The following is a 22355-nucleotide window of genomic DNA, read 5'->3' as shown; positions in this document are numbered from 1 at the left end:
TACTGCCTTCCCTTTAAGTTTCCCAAAGACTATCAAGGCATGGGAATTAGATCCCTAAAGACAATTTAATATTTCATCTTTTTTAAAAGGGGGAGCTGTCCGAGAAGGTCACCTGTGCAGAAAATCAAATATTGATCATTTCTACACATTTCAGACTGTATGATAACATGTTGCAGATTCCAGAGTATGAAAGGCGCCAGGTGTTTCAGGCAACAAGGAGAAAGCCAATGAGGTATACCGGAGAGTCGTTTTGGCACATGAAGATATTTGCTGGATGCTTGGAAAGACATTGTCAGCTATAAAAGGGGGGGGGGGGAAGAAGAGGGGGGGAAGCAGGTCATCCCCGTAGGCCTCAAGAACAATGTAGAATAATGTATAAAAGGGAAAGTTTCTGATCTTGTGCCACAAGGGTGGATACTGATTAAGTTCAAAAACAGATTACGGTAGAGTGTCTGTAGTATCTACCTTACTAAGATAAATTTGCCTATATTGCATGTAAGCAGTGCATGCACAAGTGCACTGTTTCTCATTGCTCTGAATGCACTTCACACTGCTTTATTTTCTTATAGCATCTGATCCAAACCAATCAGATAACTTCAATGAACTCTAGTTTGAAAATAACTTGTATTGTCCAAGTGCTACTATGAAATGTTCAAATGCACACATAGAATAATCTGCACTTGTTTGCTTACCTGTATAAGTGGGATGTCATATTGGGGTTAATGCCACCTGCAACTCCTGTATTCTAGGAATGCCTCTGCTTGTGTTACATTATGGGTTCTCAAACTAGGGTGGAAGGTAGCACAACCACCCACCCTTTCTTTATGGCTAGATGAGAGGGGGTGTATCACAAAACTGTTCCTGTGGTAAAATGGGGTACCACTGGAAAAGGCTGAGTGCCATTGTTTTAAAGCAATAAAACCCTCCTAATTAAGCTTCAGTGCACTGGGTGTGCAGTTCGCTTTTGAAAATTTTTCCTGATTAACCCACCATTTTGCCTGCTAGTATGTGCCATGCCAACAGGCAGTCATAATCAATGGTAGAGCGGACATTCTTTCCTTGCTCAGCAACTGTGCCCCAGAAACCTTGCCAGAGATATCAAGGTGTAGGGAGGCTGGGTGCAGATTGGTGGGAAGGAGATGGTCAGAGTCCAACCAGGAGATTAGATTGCAACTGGGATGGAACCTGAGGAGGCCACAGAGATGGATGGAAAATTTTGTGCCCAAATGAAGCTGTATCTGCCAATAACGGCTGCCTCCACAAAACCTCACAATGTTTCCACCCGAAGCCAAGTAAAGGAGTATAATAAATAAAAGGAACTTACCAGGCTGTCCATTAAGTATACCAGCCTTGTAATGGACAGAATCTCATAATTCAAGTCATTTCATGAGGAAATGGACAAAACATTGGTAACACTCCTGGATTTACTGTTCTTTGTCTTCTTATAGGCCACCTTCATCCCCTTGATATGGCTTTCATTCTGGTCTGGGCAATTTCCAGTTTGGCATGACGACTTGAAATCTTATTGTAAGCCCTGTGATTTCTGTTAAAGGAATTCTGCACGGCTGGTGCCTTGGCCCAGAAGACAGCCAAAATTAAGATGCCCACAGCTGACATACTAGAAGCAATGCGGGTAGCTAGTTGCCAACATGATAGTTTTACAGCAGATAGATAACTAATTTACAGATGAAGCATGAAGCAGTTTGCTGATCAGTTGCCAAAAGTAATTGGTTGCTGTGGAATCAGTCTTCAGCTGGAATGCATGTGGCCATTCGGGGAAAATTAAACAAGTAGGTGGTTTCTGGCCTTGAAGATTAGCTACATAGCCAAAGAGATCACTCCTGCAGTGCAAAGGGTTATGGAAGACCAATTTGACTTGAATGTTTTAACATGACATTAGCCTCCATCCACATGGACAGTAACACAATAAAGCCGACATGAATTGCCTTGGTCATGGTCAGCCCTAGCAGGAACTCCAATGTACGTGGAACCTAGACACAATTGAGTGAATTGGGTTGGATGCAGGTTGTGCTAGAATCAGACCAGAGGGAACACGATGTTAAATACAACTATAGCTTCTAGTCTACGGAAAGGTCTAAGTATCAAAGACAATCTCGTTTTAGGCATGCAAACCTTGTCACTGCTCCTTTCATTAAAATCAGTTTAAAGCGCTTCAATTTCAAAACTGTTGCAATTACAGCCAAACACTGCTGCCAAATCTGTTTGGTTCAAACTTTCTTCTGAGGAAGACTAGCTGTTATCTGAGGAAGACTAGCAAGGAAAAACTGCTAGTATGAAAGGGAGAAGAATCAGTAATATTTAAAGACAGTCTCATTTTGTATTAGACCCGTCAGAAATCTTGGCGGCACTAGCGGTACTTTAATTTCATCCTCCAAAATAAAACAGACTACAGTCCCTATTATTTAAAAAACAGTAAAATTTCTGGCTCTTTCAAAGACCAGTAATTAGATATAAAGTAAATCTGCAAGAATTTTGGCCAAATTAAGAAAGAATCTATGTGCCCAGTAAACCCACAGAACAACAAGTAGTCTGGCAAATTCCAGAAGCCAGCAAGGAAATTTTTCCACTGCAATCAAGTTCATTTATTCAAATCTGAAAATACGAGGTTTAAAATATCAATTAGCTCAAGAAAATCGTCAGTGTTTCTTTGCAGCAATGTGCGCGCGTTCATATTTTAAAAAACAAACATTTCCTGAGATATATAAAATATTACACCCAAACCACAGCTATCCCAAACCACCCACTCCGCTGCAAACATTCTCCAGATTTTAGCTCATTAGTACCCAGTTAGAGAATAATTCATTGCAAAAAAGCCACATTATTTAAAACATTAAGGTTGCAGAGTTAGTTGGAAAATTAAAAAGTTAACATTCTTACAAAAAACCCAGTGTGTACAGTATTATTTGCAATTTTCATTTGCAAAATATGGAGATTAATAGACCTATTTATTTTCAACAGGCACAATATATAAGCCCTACAACACACAGGATACTCATGTTGGCCAGTTCATGTAAAGGAATATTTTCAAGTGTGTGCGCCTAAATGGATTGTTACCTAAATTTAAGCACCCAAGATCAAAACTGTTGACTTCAACATTACGCTAATCTATTTATGTACACAATATTTTTAAAAGAAAAAAAAGTTAAATTGTCTTTTTTTGCTTCTTTATGATGTATAAAGCTCTGAAAGAAAATTGACTTTAACATTATAATGTCCCTGTTTATGATGCAAGTCTACTGAGATTATGGCACAACAAGAGTGAAACCTGAGCAACTGAGGGTTTGTCTAGACTAGGACTTTTAAAACTCAAGTAAACTGATAGCCAGTTAACTCAAATTAGCTAATGCATTTGTAAATGCCAGTGTGGACATTCAAACATGTTTGTTCAGGATACTCATTTACAAACATATTTGCCACTTAGAGTTTGCTATCCATTAACTCTGGATTAAAATATTCTCATCTGGGAACACACTGAGGGAAAGGGACTGTGTCACACTGTTTTGGGCTTTTTGTTATTGTTAAGTGTTTAATAACATCTATTTTGAACTCCTGATTGTTTCTTGGGAGAAAGGCACTTTGATATCTCCACCCCTTCAGCTGCTTATTGAGAAAGCCGTTTTAGGGAAAGACTACACTACAAAATTAAGTCAACCTAAGTTACATCAATGTACAGCCACCACAGTAATTAAATTGCTTTTGCATGTCCACACTATGTTCTTTGTGTTGGCAGTGTGTTCCTCACCAGGAGCGCTTGCACCAATTTGACCGTCAATGTGGGACATTGTGGGACGGCTTCTGAAAGGCAGCAACAGTAGATGTAAGCAACGCAATGTCTGCACTGACACTGAGTCAACCTAACTACATTGACCTACACACTACACTTCTTGCGGAGGTGGAGTTATGAAGTCGGTGTAGTAGGCAAGTTACATTGGTGGGAGCAACATTTTAGTGTAGATCAGTGGTTTCCAAACTTTAACAACCTGTGAACCCCTTTCACTAAAATGTCAAGTCTCGTGAACCCCCTTCTAAAAATGAATATTTCCAGGGATTTGCTCCTTTACCTGAAAATATAAAATTTGTTTGTATGCCATGTTTATTACACACTATTTATTATTTATCATTATAGTATTTTTATTACATTATGAAAATGGCAACACTCTTCCAAGATCTTACATTCGTAGCTTGTATCACTTTGAATAAGCCTGTTATAAGACAAGGCTCCTATGTTTCATCAAGGAGTACCAGATGTGAAACAGCATGAAGGTATTTAAGAAGCCAACTCAAAGAGTTCGTCCTACACAAGCATTCAGGTTTTGAGCAGTCCGAGCAAACAACGCATGTTACAAAAAGCTTAAACTTGTTCTTCATAATAATTTTATGAAACAATACTAGCTGCCTATTTAATTTTAAAAACAGCAAAAAATATCTACCTCCCTTTCCATTTCTTATAAGGAGTCTTGAAGTTTAAATCTCCTCAGTGTGACAGATACACTTGTTTTGATCTGCTTAGCTCCTGGAAGTCCAGAGCCTCTGGGCTGCTGGCCCTGTGCTGCCTGGGAGCCCTAGGGACAGCTCTGTCCACCATTAGGGAATTTTTTTCCCCCGAGAACCACCTGTAACATTTGTGAACCCCCAGAGGGTCACAAACCCCAGTTTGGGAACCTCTGGTGTAGATGCTTACAGTTAGGTCGACGTAAGCTGTAGTATAACCAGGCTTTAGACTTCGCTGGTTTTGCTGGAAGACCAGACCTAATATTCTAAAGATTTTGTTTTTTAAACAATTAATTCTTTATATATCACAATGCAACAATCCCCTTAATCTTTTTCTCCTCCACATGCACCCCCCCTCCAAAAAAACAAAGACTTCTCTTCTATGCAAGGTCACTTCTAATAACACTTCAGTGATCCATGTTAGGCTTTGAAGTTCACTCACTGAGATTAAACAGGTGGTGGTGAGTTTGCACCTTGTTCATGTTATTACGTGACTTGAACAGGAGAACCAGACTGGAAGGTACAAACATCTGGGCAACATCTTTTGATTAGTCCATCAAATTCTATCAGAACTCTCTATTATTTACCACATTTTCAGGCATGGGTGAGTTCAACGGGAATTCTGGTGGGAACTATCTAGTCTTAAGATACTGATTTTCTGTAAGATATGCATTTTTTCATAACAACTGAATACCCGGTATCTGCCTTGGTTTTATAAAACGTGCAATATTGCTTAGATTTCTACTTCCTTTGCAAACTTATTTCCAATACTTTAACACTGCAGGTTTTTTCTTTAACTGCGAGTTAATATAGCTTAGCAAGTGTTACTTTAGTTTTACACTAATTAATTATAGTCAATCACAGTAATTTCCATGTTTTCCATTTAATTATGGTGTAACATTTAGAATGTGGAAAAGAAAGAGGGCCACCATTTTCCTTAATCCATTTCAAATATTTAAGTACAGAGGCTCAAATTGTGGAATTGTCACATCTTGGTGCACCAAGATGAGCTTCTAAATACAGGGGCAGGCAACCTATGGCACGCATGCTGAAGGCAGCACGCAAGCTGATTTTCAGTGGCACTCACACTGCCCGGGTCCTGGCCACTGGCCCAGGGGGCTCTGCATTTTAAATGAAGCGTAAACATTTTAAAAACCTTATTTACATAACTAAACTATTGTTGTATGTAAAGTATTATAGACTTATAGAAAGAGACCTAAAAACGTTAAAATGTATACTGGCATGCGAAACCTTAAATTAGAGTGAATAAATGAAGACTCGGCACATCACTTCTGAAAGGTTGCCAACCTGTTCTAATACATTTTTTCTAATGAAGGTTTAAACACTAACTGTTCTCACTCAGGGAGGGAGGGATAGCTCAGTGGTTTGAGCATTGGCCTGCTAAACCCAGGGTTGTGAGTTCAATCCTTGAGGGGGCCACTTAGGGATCTGGAGCAAAAATTGGTCCTGCTAGTGAAGGCAGGGGGCTGGACTCGATGACCTTTCAAGGTCCCTTCCAGTTCTAGGAGACAGGTAATAATTGGAGATATACCAATCTTTTGACAAATGTGAGAAAAAAGCACCTGTCTTTTCATCAAGTTGAATATACTGTCTCCTACCATAGCCTGCAAGAAAATCCCCCAAGAAATTCCCTTCTTTCTGATGTCACTGTTTTTGTAAATCATGCATTTTTATATCTAACCACAACTTTCTTGAAATTCTGGCAGAGGTATTTAAGATCAGTGCTTTCAGAGAGTAGAATCTTATCAAGCTCTACTTGAAAGATAACCTTTAGATTTAACTGGGGCTGTCAATTAATCACAGTTAACTCACACGATTAACTAAAAAAAGTAATTGCCATTAAAAAACTAATCATGATTAATCACACTGTTGAACAACAGAATATCAACTGAAATTTATTAAATATTTTGGATGTTTTTCTACATTTTCAAATATATCTGTTTCAGTTACAACACAATACCAAGTGTACAGTGCTCACTTTATTATTTTTTATTACAAATATTTGCACTGTAAAAATGATAAACAAAAGAAATAGTATTTTTCAATTCACCTCATAAAAGTACTCTAGTGCAATCTCTATCATGAAACTTGAACTTACAAACACAGAATTACGTACAAAAAAATCCTGCATTCAAAAATAAAACAATGTAAAACTTCAGCGCCTACAAGTCCAATCAATCCTACAACTTGTTCAGCCAAGCACTCAGACAAACAAGTTTGTTTACATTTGCAGAAGATAATGCTGCCTGTTTCTTGTTTACAATGTCACCTAAAAGTGAGAACAGGCATTTGCATGGCACTGTTGTAGCTAGTGTCGCAAGATATTTACATGCCAGATGCACTAAAGATTCATATGTCCCTTCATGATTCAACCACCATTCTGGGGTACATGCGTCCATGCTGATGACAGACTCTGCTTGATAACCATCCAAATCAGTGTAGACCGATGCATGTTCATTTTCATCATCATGAGTCAGATGCCACCAGCAGAAGGTTGATTTTCTTTTTTGGTGGTTTGGGTTCTGTAGTTTCCGCATCAGAGTGTTGCTCTTTTAAGACTTCTGAAAGCATGTTCCACACCTCATCCCTCTCAGATTTTGGAAGGCTCTTCAGATTCTTAAATCTTGGGTTGAGTGCTGTAGCTATCTTTAGAAATTTCACATTTTTTTAATCGTGCAATTAATTTTTTTAATCGATTGACAGCCCCAGATTTAACCTGTTGCCTTTTAGAAGTTGTATTGCCAAAACAAAGAATGGATCCTGGGATATGGCCTGTAAATGGTCTTGTGACCAGAAGGCCTTTCATGGGCAGTCTCATTCGATCCACTGTCTTTACAATTTTTTTCATTAAGGCCATATGTAGAGTAGAAAAATAGGTTGTTTAAAAATATGTTTGAATATGTTTTCTTAACTTCTCCCCATACTTCACCACAACCAGCTAAAACATTTATAAACGTGCTAAAACCTGACGACGCTATTGTTTAAGAATGTTTCCTTGTCTAAATACAGCCAAAGAAAATTTACTATACTATAGAGGGGAAGAGTAAAATTGTATTTGACAGCTGTCTGTGTAATCCAAGTAAACAAGTACACAAACCAAATAAATATTTTCCCCTTTAATCCTTCAGTTATAATAATCTGGCAACATTTATTTCCAAACACTGAGGTGCTTGAGTGCTGCAACTTCCCAGGCACTGAAGTTTTTAGTGAGAACTCAGCTGAGATGGTGTAGTCATGTGGTCTGCATGTCTGACAGTGGAATACCGAAGACCATCTTCTAGGCAGAATTGAAGACAGCAACTTGTTCTAGGGGCAGACCAGGAAAATATTACAAATACACTCTCGAGGTCAACCTCCAGTCTTGTAATGTTGACCTCAACACCTGGGAGCTCTTAGCCCATGACAAGAGTCAATGGCAGCACCTCTACCATCTTGGACTGAAAGACTGAGCGCTTGTGGCTTGCTGCAGCCAAGGAGAGAGGGCATAAAGCTAAAAGCAGCACACATTCATCTACAATTGCCTTCACCTCTGGCACTTGTGGATGGGGCTGCAGGTCCAAAGTTGGTCTTTGGTCCCATCTCAGGACTCACAATAAGTGACTGTAGCTCACCCATCAAACTCAATGGGAGACTCCATCATCACAGTAATCTCACTTATGCTATTTAGAATAGTAGGCAAGCAATTTTTTAAGTAGTGCAATTTTTAAGATGATGTCCCATTAACAATATCTGAACAGTAATTGATTACACATCTTGTTTTATAATGAATTTTATTTTCACCTGGTAAAATAATCTGCAATTAGCATTTGAAAAATTGCTATACGGGGGAACCACTTGACACTCCATGAAATAACTAGCAAAGCTTCATGCTGCTGCAATTCCTGCATAATGACAACAGTAATCTGCCAAGTGTAGTTGCTGACCTACCAGAACGTGAATTAAAAACAGAATTGTTTCACTTGGTCTGAAAGTACTTAAAGAGACGCTACCAACGTAAACGTGAACAAATTTAATTGTGTTACTATCATCACTTTAGATGAATAAAAACAATACACAATTTAGTTTTTGTAGTTTATGAATCTGTGAAGCCCGTTTCACATTTGGGCTTAGGTTTGATAAAAAGCTTGACATTTATAACATTAATGTTTGGACCAAATTAAGTTGATTATTGTGCCTTTAAAAGGCACCACACATAAGACCGGCAAGTAAAATGAACCTGCAGATTTTTTTCTAGATGTAGAACTTATATCCTACATAAGCGTGTCAATTATCTGAACACAAAGAATAGTAATAGTCATACCTAGATCACTTGCATAAACACAATTTCAACACTAGAGTTGTTAGAATCAAAGTTTGACCTTTGTGACCTCCCACTCCCTCCGCATATACTCCACCTTTATAACAAATACTTAACTATTCCCAGCCCACCATCAGAAGCAGTACCTAAAGATGATATTGAAAACGAGCCCTGCAATGACAACATTCAAACAGAAGGCAGCGAAAAACAACAGGAAACCAAAATAGAATTTTTAACCTGTAAGGTACTACAAGCCACTGTGAATAATGATATAAACCTCTGACATCTGGCACACGGCAGTGGCCACTTAGTGAAGCAATAAAAAAAAAGCTTAAAAGAGCTAATTGAAGGAAGTGATTTTCTACAGTTGAATATAGCTTTTCAATCAATGTCAAATTTAGAAACTCCGCAAGTATAACTAGTATACAAATTCAAACTTATGACAAAAATATTCACTCTTACAAACGTAGTCTGGGTAAACTCCACCCCAATTTAAAAAGCTATTTGTGGACATGCTGTGTAAAGGAAATCTAAAGCAAAGTGGGATGCTTAATGTGCTTATTTGCATGCCAAAACACAATTATAGTGCTGCTCACAATGATTTATACAAACACTGGTATTTAAACTCTGGGGAGAAATAAAAAAAACCTGAACATGCTTGTGTATGCATGTTTAAGTTTAAAAAGATGTCTATTCACAGAACAAAACTTCCAAGTTCTATGAGATATATATATCTCCATGATTGGGTTTCTTAATGAGCTATGAAGCAAAACATATACCTCCACTTCACCCCCAAATAATCCAAGTCATATTAATGCCAAAGCTAAAGAGAAAACTGCAGTAACAAGAAACTATATCGGGTAGGCAACCTGCGGCACACGAGCTGATTTTCAGTGGCACTCGCACTGCCCGGGTCCTGGCCACTGGTCCAGGGGGTGCTCTGCATTTTAATTTAATTTTAAATGACGCTTCTTAAACATTTTAAAAACCTTATTTACTTTACATGCAACAATAGTTTAGTTATATATTATAGACTTATAGAAACAGACCTTCTAAAAACATTAAAATGTATTACTGGCACGCAAAACCTTAAATTGGAGTGAATAAATGAATTCTCGGCACATCACTTCTGAAAGGTTGCCAACCCCTGAACTATATGTAATATATTTGTGCTGAGGGAGAGAGTTCAAGAAACACATGCAAGAACTTAAGACAATAAACAGGAATCATCAGTCCGATGGATAGATCGGGCAGCATGGTGTGTGATCAACTCCTCAAGGTACCAGACATAATGTATAAACAAGTATACGGACACTTTTTCAAAGAAAAGTGGATTTAAAGAGTCCTGAACAAATTTAAGCAAGGAAGGAATACAGCTCTGTGTCAGCACACTTACCATTAAGGGCTAGTCTACACTGGCAGCGCTTTAACATGGCTTGTGTAGTCACGGCAGAGTGCTGGGAGAGAGCTCTCCCAGTGCTCTAAAAACCTACCTTCACAAGAGGCGTGGCTCCCAGCGCTGTGCACAGTTTACACTGGTGCTTTACAGCGCTGAAACTTGCAGTGCTCAGGGGGGTGTTTTTTCACATCCCTGAGGGAGAAAGTTGCAGCGCTGTAAAGTGCCAGTGTAGACAAGCCCTAAGAGTTTCTTTTGAACCAGTTACCCGAGCAAAACCAAATGCCTAGGAGGAACTCTGTCCTTGGCCCTGGAAACTGAAGAGTGCTCTGCTTATCCACAGAATAGGTAAAGGATGAGCAAATGCAAGCTTCCCACATTTTTTTCCCTTGTATGATTGAGTCTGGAAGGACTCTCTCTATGGGTAAGAGCACAGTCTCCTCATGGCCATTCAGTCCTTGGCCTCTGTAACACTGCCATTAAACTTGCCAATTAGTGTTTTTATTGTGACACGGGTACCTTGTGCATTAGAAGCTGGACTCTGTATAACTGCAGGGACCCTTGTTTTCTCTCTAAATCTTTGTAAAGTGCTATGCAGAGTCTGATACTATGTAAATATAACAACTTAGACTCCATGTTTGTCATGGAGGTCACGGAAGTCACGGATTCCGCAACTTTCCGTGACCTCCATGACTTCTGCAGTGGCCCGTGCGGATGGCCCGGGAGCCCCCTTAGTAGCCCCCGGGCCAGTCGCACTTGTTGTAGCTGGGGCAGTCTCAAGAGCCCCGCAGCAGCAGGAGTTTGGGTGGGGGGGCCCTCAGAGTTGGGGTGCGGTGCTAGCCTGGAAAGGCCAAAGGAACTCCCCTCCCTCAGCTTCTAGCTCCATGCACTGCCTCCGCCCGCAGGCACCACCCCCACAGCTCCCATTGGCTGTGGTTCCCAGCCAATGGGAGTTGCAGAACCTGGGCTTGGGGCGGAGCGGAGGCAGCAAGTGGAGCTGGAGGTCACCGCTTCCCAGGAGCTGGGTAGTGAGTCTGCACCAGCCCTGCCAACCCCCCTCCCTTCCAAGGCACCCCCCCCAAGCCGCACTCTGCCCCACCCCAGGGTTTTAATCAGGGGTAGTCATGGACAGGTCATGGGCCATGAATTTTTGTTTACTGCCCATGACCTGTCCATGACTTTTACTAAAAATACCCATGACTAAAACATAGCCTTAATAATAACCACACTTAAAAGTCATCAGATGTTAACAACTTTCTGTCATTACTAACATGGGCTGGACTCAAACCAGCAACTGAGGGGGCCGGGGGTGGGGAGAGCCTGTACAGAGTCCATTACTACTTCTGAGCGCTCCAGTACCCTGCGATACATTACTTCTAAACGCTATCAAGCATGTTTCCCAAAAGACTTGCTCCTGGCAAAAGCCCCAGTCATTTTAAGCCATCTTCCTGTAACGCTATTTCTATATATAATATCCAGGTATATAATATGCTAGATCAGTGGTTCTCAAACTTCATAGCACTGTGACCCTCTTCTGACAACAAAAATTACTACACGATCCGGGGGGGGGGGGGGGGGGAAGGAGAACGGAACACTGACCAAAGCCTGAGCCTGCCCAAGCCCTGCCGACCTGGGTGGGGGTGGGAGGGACCAAAGCTGAAGCCCAAGGGCTTCTGTCCTGGACGGGGGGTCATATAACCTTAGCCTTGGGCAGTGGGGCTTGGACTTGGGCCCCAGCAAGTCTAACACCAGCCTTGGCGACCCCATTACAATGGGATCGCCACCCACTTTGGAGTCCCGACCCACAGTTTGAGAACCTTGTGCCAGATAATCTGCCATCTACTTCTTAAGTGCCATCTTCAACCAAGTTTAGCAGCCTGAAAGTCTTCCTCAATATCCACAAACTTTCCACTGAAACTGCTCTTAATACAAATGAACAAGAGTCACACTTTTGCATGCAAGACATTGTACTCAGTAATTACACTGTCAATACAGATATGCTATCAGAGAAAAAACATCCATTTAATAAGATGTTTGTGCTTTAGAGAAACTAACTTTATTCATTCCTCTCGAATAAAATGAATGGAACAGTTTTTTGTGAACAATGGAATAGGTATTTTAACTGTTCATCTGCAGAATTTGATTTCTTCCAACTTCAAATTTAAATAAAACTCATGATTTAGCTTAAGCAGACTTTTCTTTCTAATACATGCTACAAACAGCCTGCCTGTAAACACAATATGTAGTTTAAGAGGCTTCTTCTGTAACTTGATTAGATGGAAGCCGGAAGAAGGAATGCTGTTAAAGCTTTAGAATTCTTTTTTCTCTCTTCTATAGTGGTATTAGTTAAAGCCATTTTTATTTTTACTATATTTTTATGCATCATCCCACCCATTGTTTTTCAGTGGTCCATTTTTATGCCCATTTGACATAGCAGCACTAAGCATTTGTTTTCTTCCTGAGAATTCATTATGAGTACCAATTTTAACTATTAAGCAAGTTAAAGAAAGTGGACTCCCCTGGAGTTGAGTCAGGAGCAAGGCCCAGATTTTTAAAAGATATTTAGGCACTGCTGTGCTCAGCATCACAACCCATAACTGGTTTAGAAGCCTGTTTCAAAAGGGATTCAGGCACTTAGGCGTATAAATTCCATCAATCAGGTTTTGTGACACTGAACATAGCAACCCCTAAATACTTTTAAAAATCTCTGCCTAAGTGCACAAAGGTTGCATTTTCATATTTATTCCCAAGTATATTAAAACAAACCAATTCCTTTTTAACTATTAACTTTTTAATTATTTCATTATTTCCAAATATAATTGCTCAAATACTAATATGTAGAGACATTAGAAGTAAAGCATACCAACCAAACACTTTCTTCCTTGCAATTTTACATTTTCCTTATAACAAAACATTTTCAGAGAGGTGTTTTTTAAGGTGGCATCCCTTTAAAAGACAAATTCCACAACTTATGTCATAATATTTAAAGTAATGTAGACTGTAAAAGCATTGTTCAACTACATCATTTAATTTTAAAATGTCTGCGCTCTTTAAGCATGAAAATATTCAGAGTTTCTAAAGTCTGGCTGTCTGCACGAGCTGAATAATTTGGGATAACTTTCTTGCAGTGGATAAGACAGAAGTATGTGAACAGAGTGAGGGGATGTCACATAAGTATTTAGAACAAATACATTATGCACTCTTTAGTATAGCAGGAAAGTGAACAAAAATCATCTGAATGTATTGCCACTAATGAATACCAGAAACCATTTTTCAGAAAAAGGTTTGCTACATACCTGACAGGTTTCAAAGACAGCCTACAAGCTACAATGCTTTAAAAGAAATAAAGGAAAGAGCTATATAGATTGGCTAAAGAGAGAAGATTTGGCAGACACAGACATTCACAAAATGATGCTTATTTTTGGTCATTCAAATTCATAGATTATAATTAAGGATCATAAATGGAATCCATCACCATTACTTAGAAAGCTGATTCTTCATCATCAGAGACTTTGCAAGCATCCTTTAGATTCCAGTAGTTCTCCCATCAAATCCATTTTTAAAGACACACCATTTCTTTTTATGGCCTAGAACTCAAATTATCTCAGCTTCCTTTTTTGCACCCCAAAACTAAATTCTTTGGTTTACAAACAATATCTTTACACTACTATTTTCCTGAAATTTCTACTGTTTTCTATTTTTTCATTTTATAGTTTTAGAGTTAAGAGATTTGATTTTTTTTATTTCCTAGCAGACTTCTTAGCAGCTAGGTTGTATAGTACTGAATGAACATATACCGAAACACTCAATTGGATTGGTACAGAATTGATCTGATTTACCACATACAGCAAAGAAGGTGCTATTGGACTGCACAATGTCAAAAATATCAGTATGGGGGCAGGGGGGGTCCCAAAGCCTTCCTTTTCATCAACTACACAGTCTATTTAAAGAACAGACATGGCAGTAATGTCTATTATTAATCCTGTAATACAGACATCATACAGCAAAGACTACTCATGAGAAGAAAGATACCAAAGAGAAAAACCTCCTCAACCAAAATATTCACCGCATTTGTCTATCCCTGACAATACCTGAAACTTCAGAAGAGGGCAAACATTCCTACAATGGATTTGGCTACTTGTGCAATGCTATACACAGTAGAATGGGAGTCAAATTTCTTTCTGACCCATCTAGCAAATATCCAACATCTGACTGGACCCTTATTTTAGCACACATTTTACTATGAATACCACAAAATTACCCTCCTTAAAAACAGGCAGAACATTTGATACAACCTCTTGCAGCAACAAATGATGCATGGAGTTCATTTCACTAATTCTTTCATTTACATCTTATGTGATAACAATAAAGAGAAGTATTAATTGGTTGTTCCCCCAGTGCATCTGTAAATCTCACACAGGGGACATTCCCTTCCCCTGTAAACTGAGTCTGTGTGTGTGTCAGGTTCAGGAAGCAAATTAGGGAAATCACCGACATGCAAAAGAAACAACAATTCTCCCTAGTGTAAAGGGGATCCTCTGTGCATTTCCCACTTGGGGAGATCAGCACGGAAGTGGAAATCCCTCTAGTAAGGGATTACCTACCTACAGTTTTTTCACCAATTTAAATACTGGAATAGAAACAAAGATCGTTAAATCACTAACCCCCCACTATGGATAGTTATATCACTACAGAAGTGTTTATATCAAAACAAGTTAGTTATACCAATAAAAACACCTGCACTGATATAATTGGATCACTTATTTAACTATGTTGCTTTCTAAGCAGATACAGCTAAATTGGTGCAAAAACTGTGGATGGGCCAACCCTAAGAGACATCTCTATGTGCCTGGCCCTGTGGTGGGGGTGGGACTCACACCCCTATGCAAAGGGGAAGTGTCTCATCACCCACCGCCCCCTCCAACAGACAGGTTATCCTGTGAGTGTGCATACCCTGCCAGGCCAGGAGCACCTGTGCTCAGTGCATCACTTTGTAAGGCTCCCCAGGAGGCACCACAAGTGTGCATGGCACATAGCAGACAAGTCATGCCAAGCTGCTGCCCCGAACAGCTGCCAGCCCCTATGGCTGTGAAGAGCAATGACCTGGGATGGGGAGTAGCAGTCACCCTTGGGGAAGGATGGAGCAGGATCACCTCCAACCAAAGGGTGAGTGGGACAGATAGATGCCAGGGGGAGGGTTGGTGGGAACAGGAAGGCCTCATGGGGGCAAGTGAGGAGGAAAGGGACACAGAGACCAGACCAGGCTTTGGAAGAGAGAAAATGGAGAGGCCTCAAGGGCTGTGGGAAAGGGTAGATGTCAGGAGGGAGTGGAGGAAATGGGGAGGAGAAGCTGCTAAGATGTGGGAGAGGGGACTTAGGGGGACTTCTCGGGTGTGTCCTGGAAGGGGGGGGCACCTCTCTAGAGAGTTTGTGTTGCGGTAATAAATGCCAGACAAGCTTTTGGACAGGGAAAATAGGACAGCCTTTAGGGTAGAGGCAGGAGGCATCTGGTGTCCTCTAGGGGGTAAAACCCCAGGGGAGAGGGAGGGTGGTTCTTGAGGTTGCATGGGGAGAAGAGCCCAGGGGGGCTCTTGAGTGGTTAGTGCCCAGGGAGGACTCTTGGGGGAGCATAGGGGGGTAAGAGCCTGGAGGGCCTCTCGGGGGGTTACTGCCTGGAGGAGCAGGGGGTGCTCACAGGGGTGCATGGGGGACTAAGAGCCTGGGGAGTGGTCTCCAGGGGGTAGTGTCCAGGGGAGCAGGGGATGGGACTTTTGGGGGGGTTAGTGCCCAGTGGAGGGGCTCTCAGGGGGTTAGTGTTCATGGAGGCAGGGGGAGGGGTTCTGGGGGGTGAACGGGGGGATAAGAACCTGGGGAGGCTCTCGGGTGGTTAGTGTCCAGGGGAGCAGCGAGGGGGCCCTCTTGGGGGGTTAGTGCCCAGAGAGGGCTCTTGAGGGTACATGGGGGCGGTAAGAGCTCAGTGGAGGCCCTCGGGAGGTTAGTGCCCAGAGAAGCAGGGGTGTGTGTGCAAGAGCCCAGGGTGGGTTCTTGGTGGGTTAGTGTCCAGGGGAGCAGGAGGGGGGCACACAGGGGGAGTAAGAGCTCAGAGGGGGCTCTCAGTAGATTAGTCCCCAGATGAGCGTGGGGGAGATCTTGGGGGGAAGAGGTTAGTGCCCAGGGGAGCAGGAGGAAGGACTCTCGGTGTGTACATGGGGGGCGGGGGGGGAAGAGCTCAGAGGGCTCTCAGGGGAGTTAGTGCCTGGGGGAGCGGGAGCTCTCGGTGTGTACATAGGGGGGTAAGAGTTCGGGGGACTCTTGGGGAAGTTAGTGCCCAGGGGAGCAGAAGGGGAGACTCTCGGTGTGTACATGGGGGCGAGGCCTAAGATCTCAGGGTGTCTCTCGGGTTAGTGCCCGGGGGTGGCTCATGGGGGGTAAGAGCACAGGAGGGGGCTCTCGGGGTTAGTGCCCAGGGAGCGGGAGGAGGGGCACATGGGAAGTAAGAGCTCGGGGCTCTCAGGGGTTAGTGCCCGGGAAGGGGGCTCTCGGGGGCATATGGTGGGTAAGAGCTCGGGGCTCTCGGGGTTAGTGCCAGGGGAGCGGGAGGGGCACATGGGGGTAAGCACTCGGGGTTAGTGCCCGGGAGCAGGAAAGGGGGCACATGAGGGGTAAGCGCTCGGGGTAGTGCCAGCGGGAGCAGGAGGGGGCACATAGGGGCTAAGAACTCGGGGCTGTTGGAGTAGTACCCAGGAGGGGGCTTTCGGGGGCTCTTGGGGGCATAGTGCCGGGAAGCGGGCTCTCGGGGGCACATGGGGGCTTTCAGGGTAGTGCCCAGGAAGCGAGAGGGGGCACATGGGGGTAAGAGCTCGGGAGGGGTAGTGCCCAGGGAGCAGGAGGGGGACCATGGGGGGTAAGAGCTCGGGGAAGCTCTCGGGGGGGGTAGTACCCGGGAAGCGGGGGGGGGGGGAATCTCGTGGGGGTAGTGCCCGGAAAGCGGGGGGGGCTCTCGGGGGGCGGGTAGTGCCCGGAAGGAGGGGACTCGGGAGGGGGTAGTGCCCGGAGGGGGCTCTCGGGGGGGGGTAGTGCCCGGGAAGCGGGAGGGGGCTCTCGGGAGGGTAGTGCCGGGAGGGGGTAGTGCCCATGGGAGCAGGAGGGGGCCATAGGGGTAAGAGCTCGGGGGCTCTCGGTAGGGGTAGTGCCCGGGAAGCGGGAGGGGCCCTCGGGGAGGGTAGTGCCCGGGAAGCGGGAGGGGGCCTCGGGAGGGTAGTGCCCGGGAAGCGGGAGGGGGCCCTCGGGGAGGGGTAGTGCCCGGGAAGCGGGAGGAGGGCTCGGGAGGGGTAGTGCCCGGGAAGCGGGGGCTCTCGGGAGGGGTAGTGCCCGGGAAGCGGGAGGGGGGCTCGGGAGGGGGTAGTGCCCGGGAAGCGGGAGGGGGCTCTCGGGAGGGGGTAATGCCCGGGAGGGGTAGTGCCCAGGGGAGCAGGAGGGGGCCATGGGGGTAAGAGCTCGGGGTTCTCGGGGCGAGTAGTGCCTGGGAAGCGGGAGGGGAGCACGGGGGTAAGAGCTCGGGATGGGGTAGTGCCCATGGGAGCAGGAGGGGGCCATAGGGGAGGTAGTGCCCGGGAAGCGGGAGGGGGCTCTCGGGAGGGGTAGTGCCCGGGAAGGGGGCTCGGGGGCGGAGGGGGCTCTCGGGGGGTAGTGCCCGGGAAGCAGGAGGGGGCTCGGGGAGGGGTAGTGCCCAGGGGCTCTCGGGGAGTGCCCGGAGCGGGCTCGGGAGGGGGTAGTGCCCGGGAAGCGGGAGGGGTGCCCTCGGGGAGGGGCTAGTGCCCGCGAAGCGGGAGGGCTCTCGGGAGGGGGTAGTGCCCGGGAAGCGGGAGGGCTCTCGGGAGGGGTAGTGCCCGGGCGGGAGGGGGCTCTCGGGGGTAGTGCCCGGGAAGCGGGAGGGGGCTCGGGGGTAGTGCCCGGGAAGCGGGAGGGGGCCTCGGGGGGGTAGTGCCCGGGAAGCGGGAGGGGCCCTCGGGAGGGGTAGTGCCCGGGAAGCGGGAGGGGGCTCTCAGGGGGTAGTGCCCGGGAAGCGGGAGGGGGCTCTCGGGGGTAGTGCCCGGGAAGCGGGAAGGGGGCTCTCGGGAGGTAAGAGCTCAGGGGGCGGTAAGAGCTCGGGGGCTCTGGGGGTAGTGCCGGGAAGCGGAGGGGGCTCTCGGGGGTAAGTGCCCAGGGGGCTCTCGGGGGTAGTGCCCGGGAAGCGGAGGGGGCTCTCGGGGGGTAGTGCCCGGGAAGCGGGAGGGGGCTCTCAGGGGTAGTGCCCGGGAAGCGGGAGGGGGCTCTCGGGGGTAAGAGCTCGGGAGGTAGTGCCCAGGGGCTATGGGGGTAAGAGCTCGGGGGTTGGGCCCGGGAAGCGGGTCCCGGAGTGGGGCAGGGGCAGGTGGCGGAGGACGCCTGGGGCTGCCCGGGGGCGAGGCAGACGCCGGGCCCGGCTCTCGCGGTCTCCCCCCCGGCCCCGCCACCCCCGGCCCGGCCCCGTTACCTGCAGTGGCCGGGCCCGGCGCCCCGGGCCGCGCGGCAGACCGAGCCCCTATCTGGGGCCGCGCCGGGGCCCCTGCTGGGCCCTGGCGGGGGGCGGCTCGCGCAGGCTCTCGGGGCGGGGGGGCACGCGGGGCCCGGGCGCTCGAGCTCCGCGCTCCAGCCTGGCCGGGCACTTTGTTTGTGTCCCACAATGCACCGCAGCCGCGACCGTGCGGGCGGAGGCGGGGCCGCCTGCCATGCGCAGGCGCAGTGCGAGGCTCGCTCAGCGCGTGCCAGGGCCGCATGCTAGAGCCCCCTGCGTGCCCGGGCCCCAGCCTGCTGCCGGCGCACACCGTGCAGCTGATGCACGCACCGTCCCCAGCCCAGTGCAGAACTGCAGCCCGATGCACGCACGGTCCCCAGCCCATTGCAGGTACTGCAGCCCGATGCACGCACGGTCCCCAGCCCAGTCAGGTACTGCAGCCCGATGCACGCACGGTCCCCAGCCCAGTGCAGAACTGCAGCCCGATGCACGCACGGTCCCCAGCCCAGTGCAGAACTGCAGCCCGATGCACGCACGGTCCCCAGCCCATTGCAGGTACTGCAGCCCGATGCACGCACCGTCCCCAGCCCAGTGCAGAACTGCAGCCCGATGCACGCACCGTCCCCAGCCCAGTGCAGGTACTGCAGCCGGATGCACGCACCGTCCCCAGCCCATTGCAGGTACTGCAGCCCGATGCACGCACGGTCCCCAGCCCATTGCAGGTACTGCAGCCCGATGCACGCACGGTCCCCAGCCCAGTGCAGGTACTGCAGCCCGATGCACGCACCGTCCCCAGCCCAGTGCAGGTACTGCAGCCCGATGCACGCACCGTCCCCAGCCCAGTGCAGAACTGCAGCCCGATGCACGCACCGTCCCCAGCCCAGTGCAGGTACTGCAGCCCGATGCACGCACGGTCCCCAGCCCAGTGCAGGTACTGCAGCCCGATGCACGCACGGTCCCCAGCCCATTGCAGGTACTGCAGCCCGATGCACGCACGGTCCCCAGCCCAGTGCAGAACTGCAGCCCGATGCACGCACGGTCCCCAGCCCAGTGCAGAACTGCAGCCTGATGAACGCACGTCCGGTGCACGCGTCAAGTTCATGCGGGAGGACACAGTGCAGCCCGATGTGCATGGTCCCCAGTTAGTGAAGGTACTGCAGCCTGATGCATGCATGATCCCCTCCCCAGGCTCATGTGGGTGGACACAGTGCAGCCAGATGTGCATGGTCCACAGTTCAGGTACTGCAGCCCGGTGCATACATGGTCTCCAGTTTGGGGGAAGGTACTGCAGCCCGATGCATGCACAGTCCCCAGCCTAATCCATATGATACAGTTCCCAACCTGAAGCTTAACTGTCATTTCCAGCTGCCACTCCCATCACTTCAAATGGCCATTCCCAGGTGCCTCCTCCTTTTTGCCAAAGTGCAGCAAAACCATCTGACACTTCCAGTCCCTTTAGTGCTAAAGGAATGTCAGCTCAACCTTGCTGTGCAAAGAGCAGGAGAGAAAAAGACACTATCATTTCACATGACATGCCTTTTATGTAGGAAGTAGTGTGTGGATTTGCATCACCCCAGGGTCAGCTCTGAAGGCAATTGTGGTTCACTGCGATAAGCCAAGGGCAGCCCTTGGGAAGTGCAGCCACTACCTGTTCCAGTCAACTTGTGGAACTCCTTACCTGAGGATGTTGTGAAGGCTAGGACTATAACAATGTTTAAAAGGGAACTGGATAAATTCATGGTGGCTAAGTCCATAAATGGCTATTAGCCAGGATGGGTAAGAATGGTGTCCCTAGCCTCTGTTTGTCAGAGGATGGAGATGGATGGCAGGAGAGAGATCACTTGATCATTGCCTGTTAGGTTCACTCCCTCTGGGGCACCTGACATTGGCCACTGTCGGTAGACAGATACTGGGCTAGATGGACCTTTGGTCTGACCCGGTACGGCCGTTCTTATGTTCTTAGGATACCCCTGTTTCTTCCCTGTCCTTTTGGGGAGACTGTCACCTCACGTGGTGCTCAGGGTTCTCAGGAGAATGGAATTGCATCTTGTCTCTGCTCAGGGCATACAAGGCAAGTGCGGGAAATCTTGCCCATTCTCACACCAATGTGTATTCACCCAGGGGCCAGATCACAATCTCCCCCTTGGAAATGTACTCTGTGTTCAGCCACTCCTGATAGTACAGAAAATGACTGAACCCTGCTTAGAATTAGAAGTGTCTTTTAGAATTTGGCAGTGGCAGATTAGATAAATGGTTGACCAGATTAGCCACATGTCATCTCTGAAGCACCCTGGGGCCTCTCCAACTGTGGATTTAAGGAAATACCCTTGTGGAATTATTTTCTGGCAGCACGCTTCCATTCCCTGCCTCCCAAAAGTCACTCTGGGTAGCTGCATGTTTGATCCATCCAGGTCAAATCTTCAGATCATTCCTCCCTAGAATTTGGTCCACGTCAGTGCTAACCCAATGTAAGCATGGCTTGATTTAACTTGATTAGTGCAGCCATTTGCTACACGTTTTTGTAATAAATTCAAAATAAATTGCAGCAGGAAACAGAGTGAAAGGCCACAATCCAAAAGTATTAATCAGCAGTGAAAAATCTAAGTCATCTGCTGGAAAGTGACACACTGCTCACTGTTTTAAAGATAAAAAACAGGAGCAAGCTCTCAGTGCTGTATTAAAAATACTGGGGCAATTGTAATAGGTTCCTAGCAAAACTAGTGAGCTTTGCTGCAAACCAGTGTGAGAGCGAGCAGACTCCAGGAATGCTCTTCCTGCTTCGTCTTTCACTTATTCTGGCTTTACACCAATGTACAGCAACTACAATGGGAGTTTGATTCAAAACTGCCTTGCACCTTGTGTTGTTATTTACACCTCTGCAAAGCAGGGGTAAAACTTTCCCATGCCAATTTGGCAGCGTTAAATGAAGACCCACTGCACAGGTGTAAATGGAGACATAAGTTGTGAGGCAGTGGAGAATCAGGCCCTGGCTGCCATGGATTATTCCTGATTTACACTGATATGAGTTGATAATCAGACCTACTTTATACCAGCCTCTACATGCTGATGCAAAAATGGCCAGGCCAGTGCATCAGCTGATGTAAACTGGCATAGTTCACCTGATTTCAGTGGAACTACAATTAAGGATAATGCCCGCACACTTTGAGCCTGATTCTCCTCTCACCTATTGCAAATCGAGGTGTGGCAGATGTGGAGCTGCGGTGTACTAATCTAAGACTACTATAATAATTTATAAATTCTACAGGTGACTTGGTCAGTGAGGCAAAGATACTGAATCGTTGCATTGGATTATTAGGCTTTCCTATATGAATGTATTGATCTAACTTAATAGGGGGCTGTTGGCAAAACAAGCACACGCTTGAAAGACAATGGGGAAAGTTTTGAGGATCCTATATCCTGTCTCCAGCAAAGGTACATGCCTTGTTTTGCCCCTGCTGGTAGGTAGAGATCACAAGAACAGCAAACGCTCAAAAGGACACTCTGGCGAGAGAAGAGCAGGGACCTGAGGATGCTGTTTCTGGTGAGACCAGACTGAGATGAAAGAGAGAGACACAGGTCCAGCAAGGGTGTCT

General features: G+C 46.4%; 1 protein-coding gene across 4 annotated transcripts in view; it reads right to left on the bottom strand.

Annotated features, from left to right (window-relative positions):
- Positions 1–18917, bottom strand: part of ZBTB44 (zinc finger and BTB domain containing 44) — a 64586-nt gene extending 45669 nt beyond the window's left edge. For 3 of the 4 annotated variants that reach the window (XM_039496387.1, XM_039496386.1, XM_039496385.1), the window contains exon 1: positions 18742–18914. The gene's annotated coding sequence lies outside the window, so the exon portion shown is untranslated. Of the gene's footprint in view, positions 1–18741 lie in introns of all 4 variants that reach the window. The other variant, XM_039496384.1, reaches the window with a different exon arrangement.
- Positions 18918–22355: the final 3438 nt, after the last annotated feature.

The sequence above is a fragment of the Mauremys reevesii genome, linkage group 12, assembly GCF_016161935.1.
Source record: "Mauremys reevesii isolate NIE-2019 linkage group 12, ASM1616193v1, whole genome shotgun sequence".
NCBI classification, from domain to species: domain Eukaryota; kingdom Metazoa; phylum Chordata; order Testudines; family Geoemydidae; genus Mauremys; species Mauremys reevesii.
Note: the sequence above shows the minus strand (reverse complement) of the source record. Positions and strands in the feature narration are given on the sequence as shown.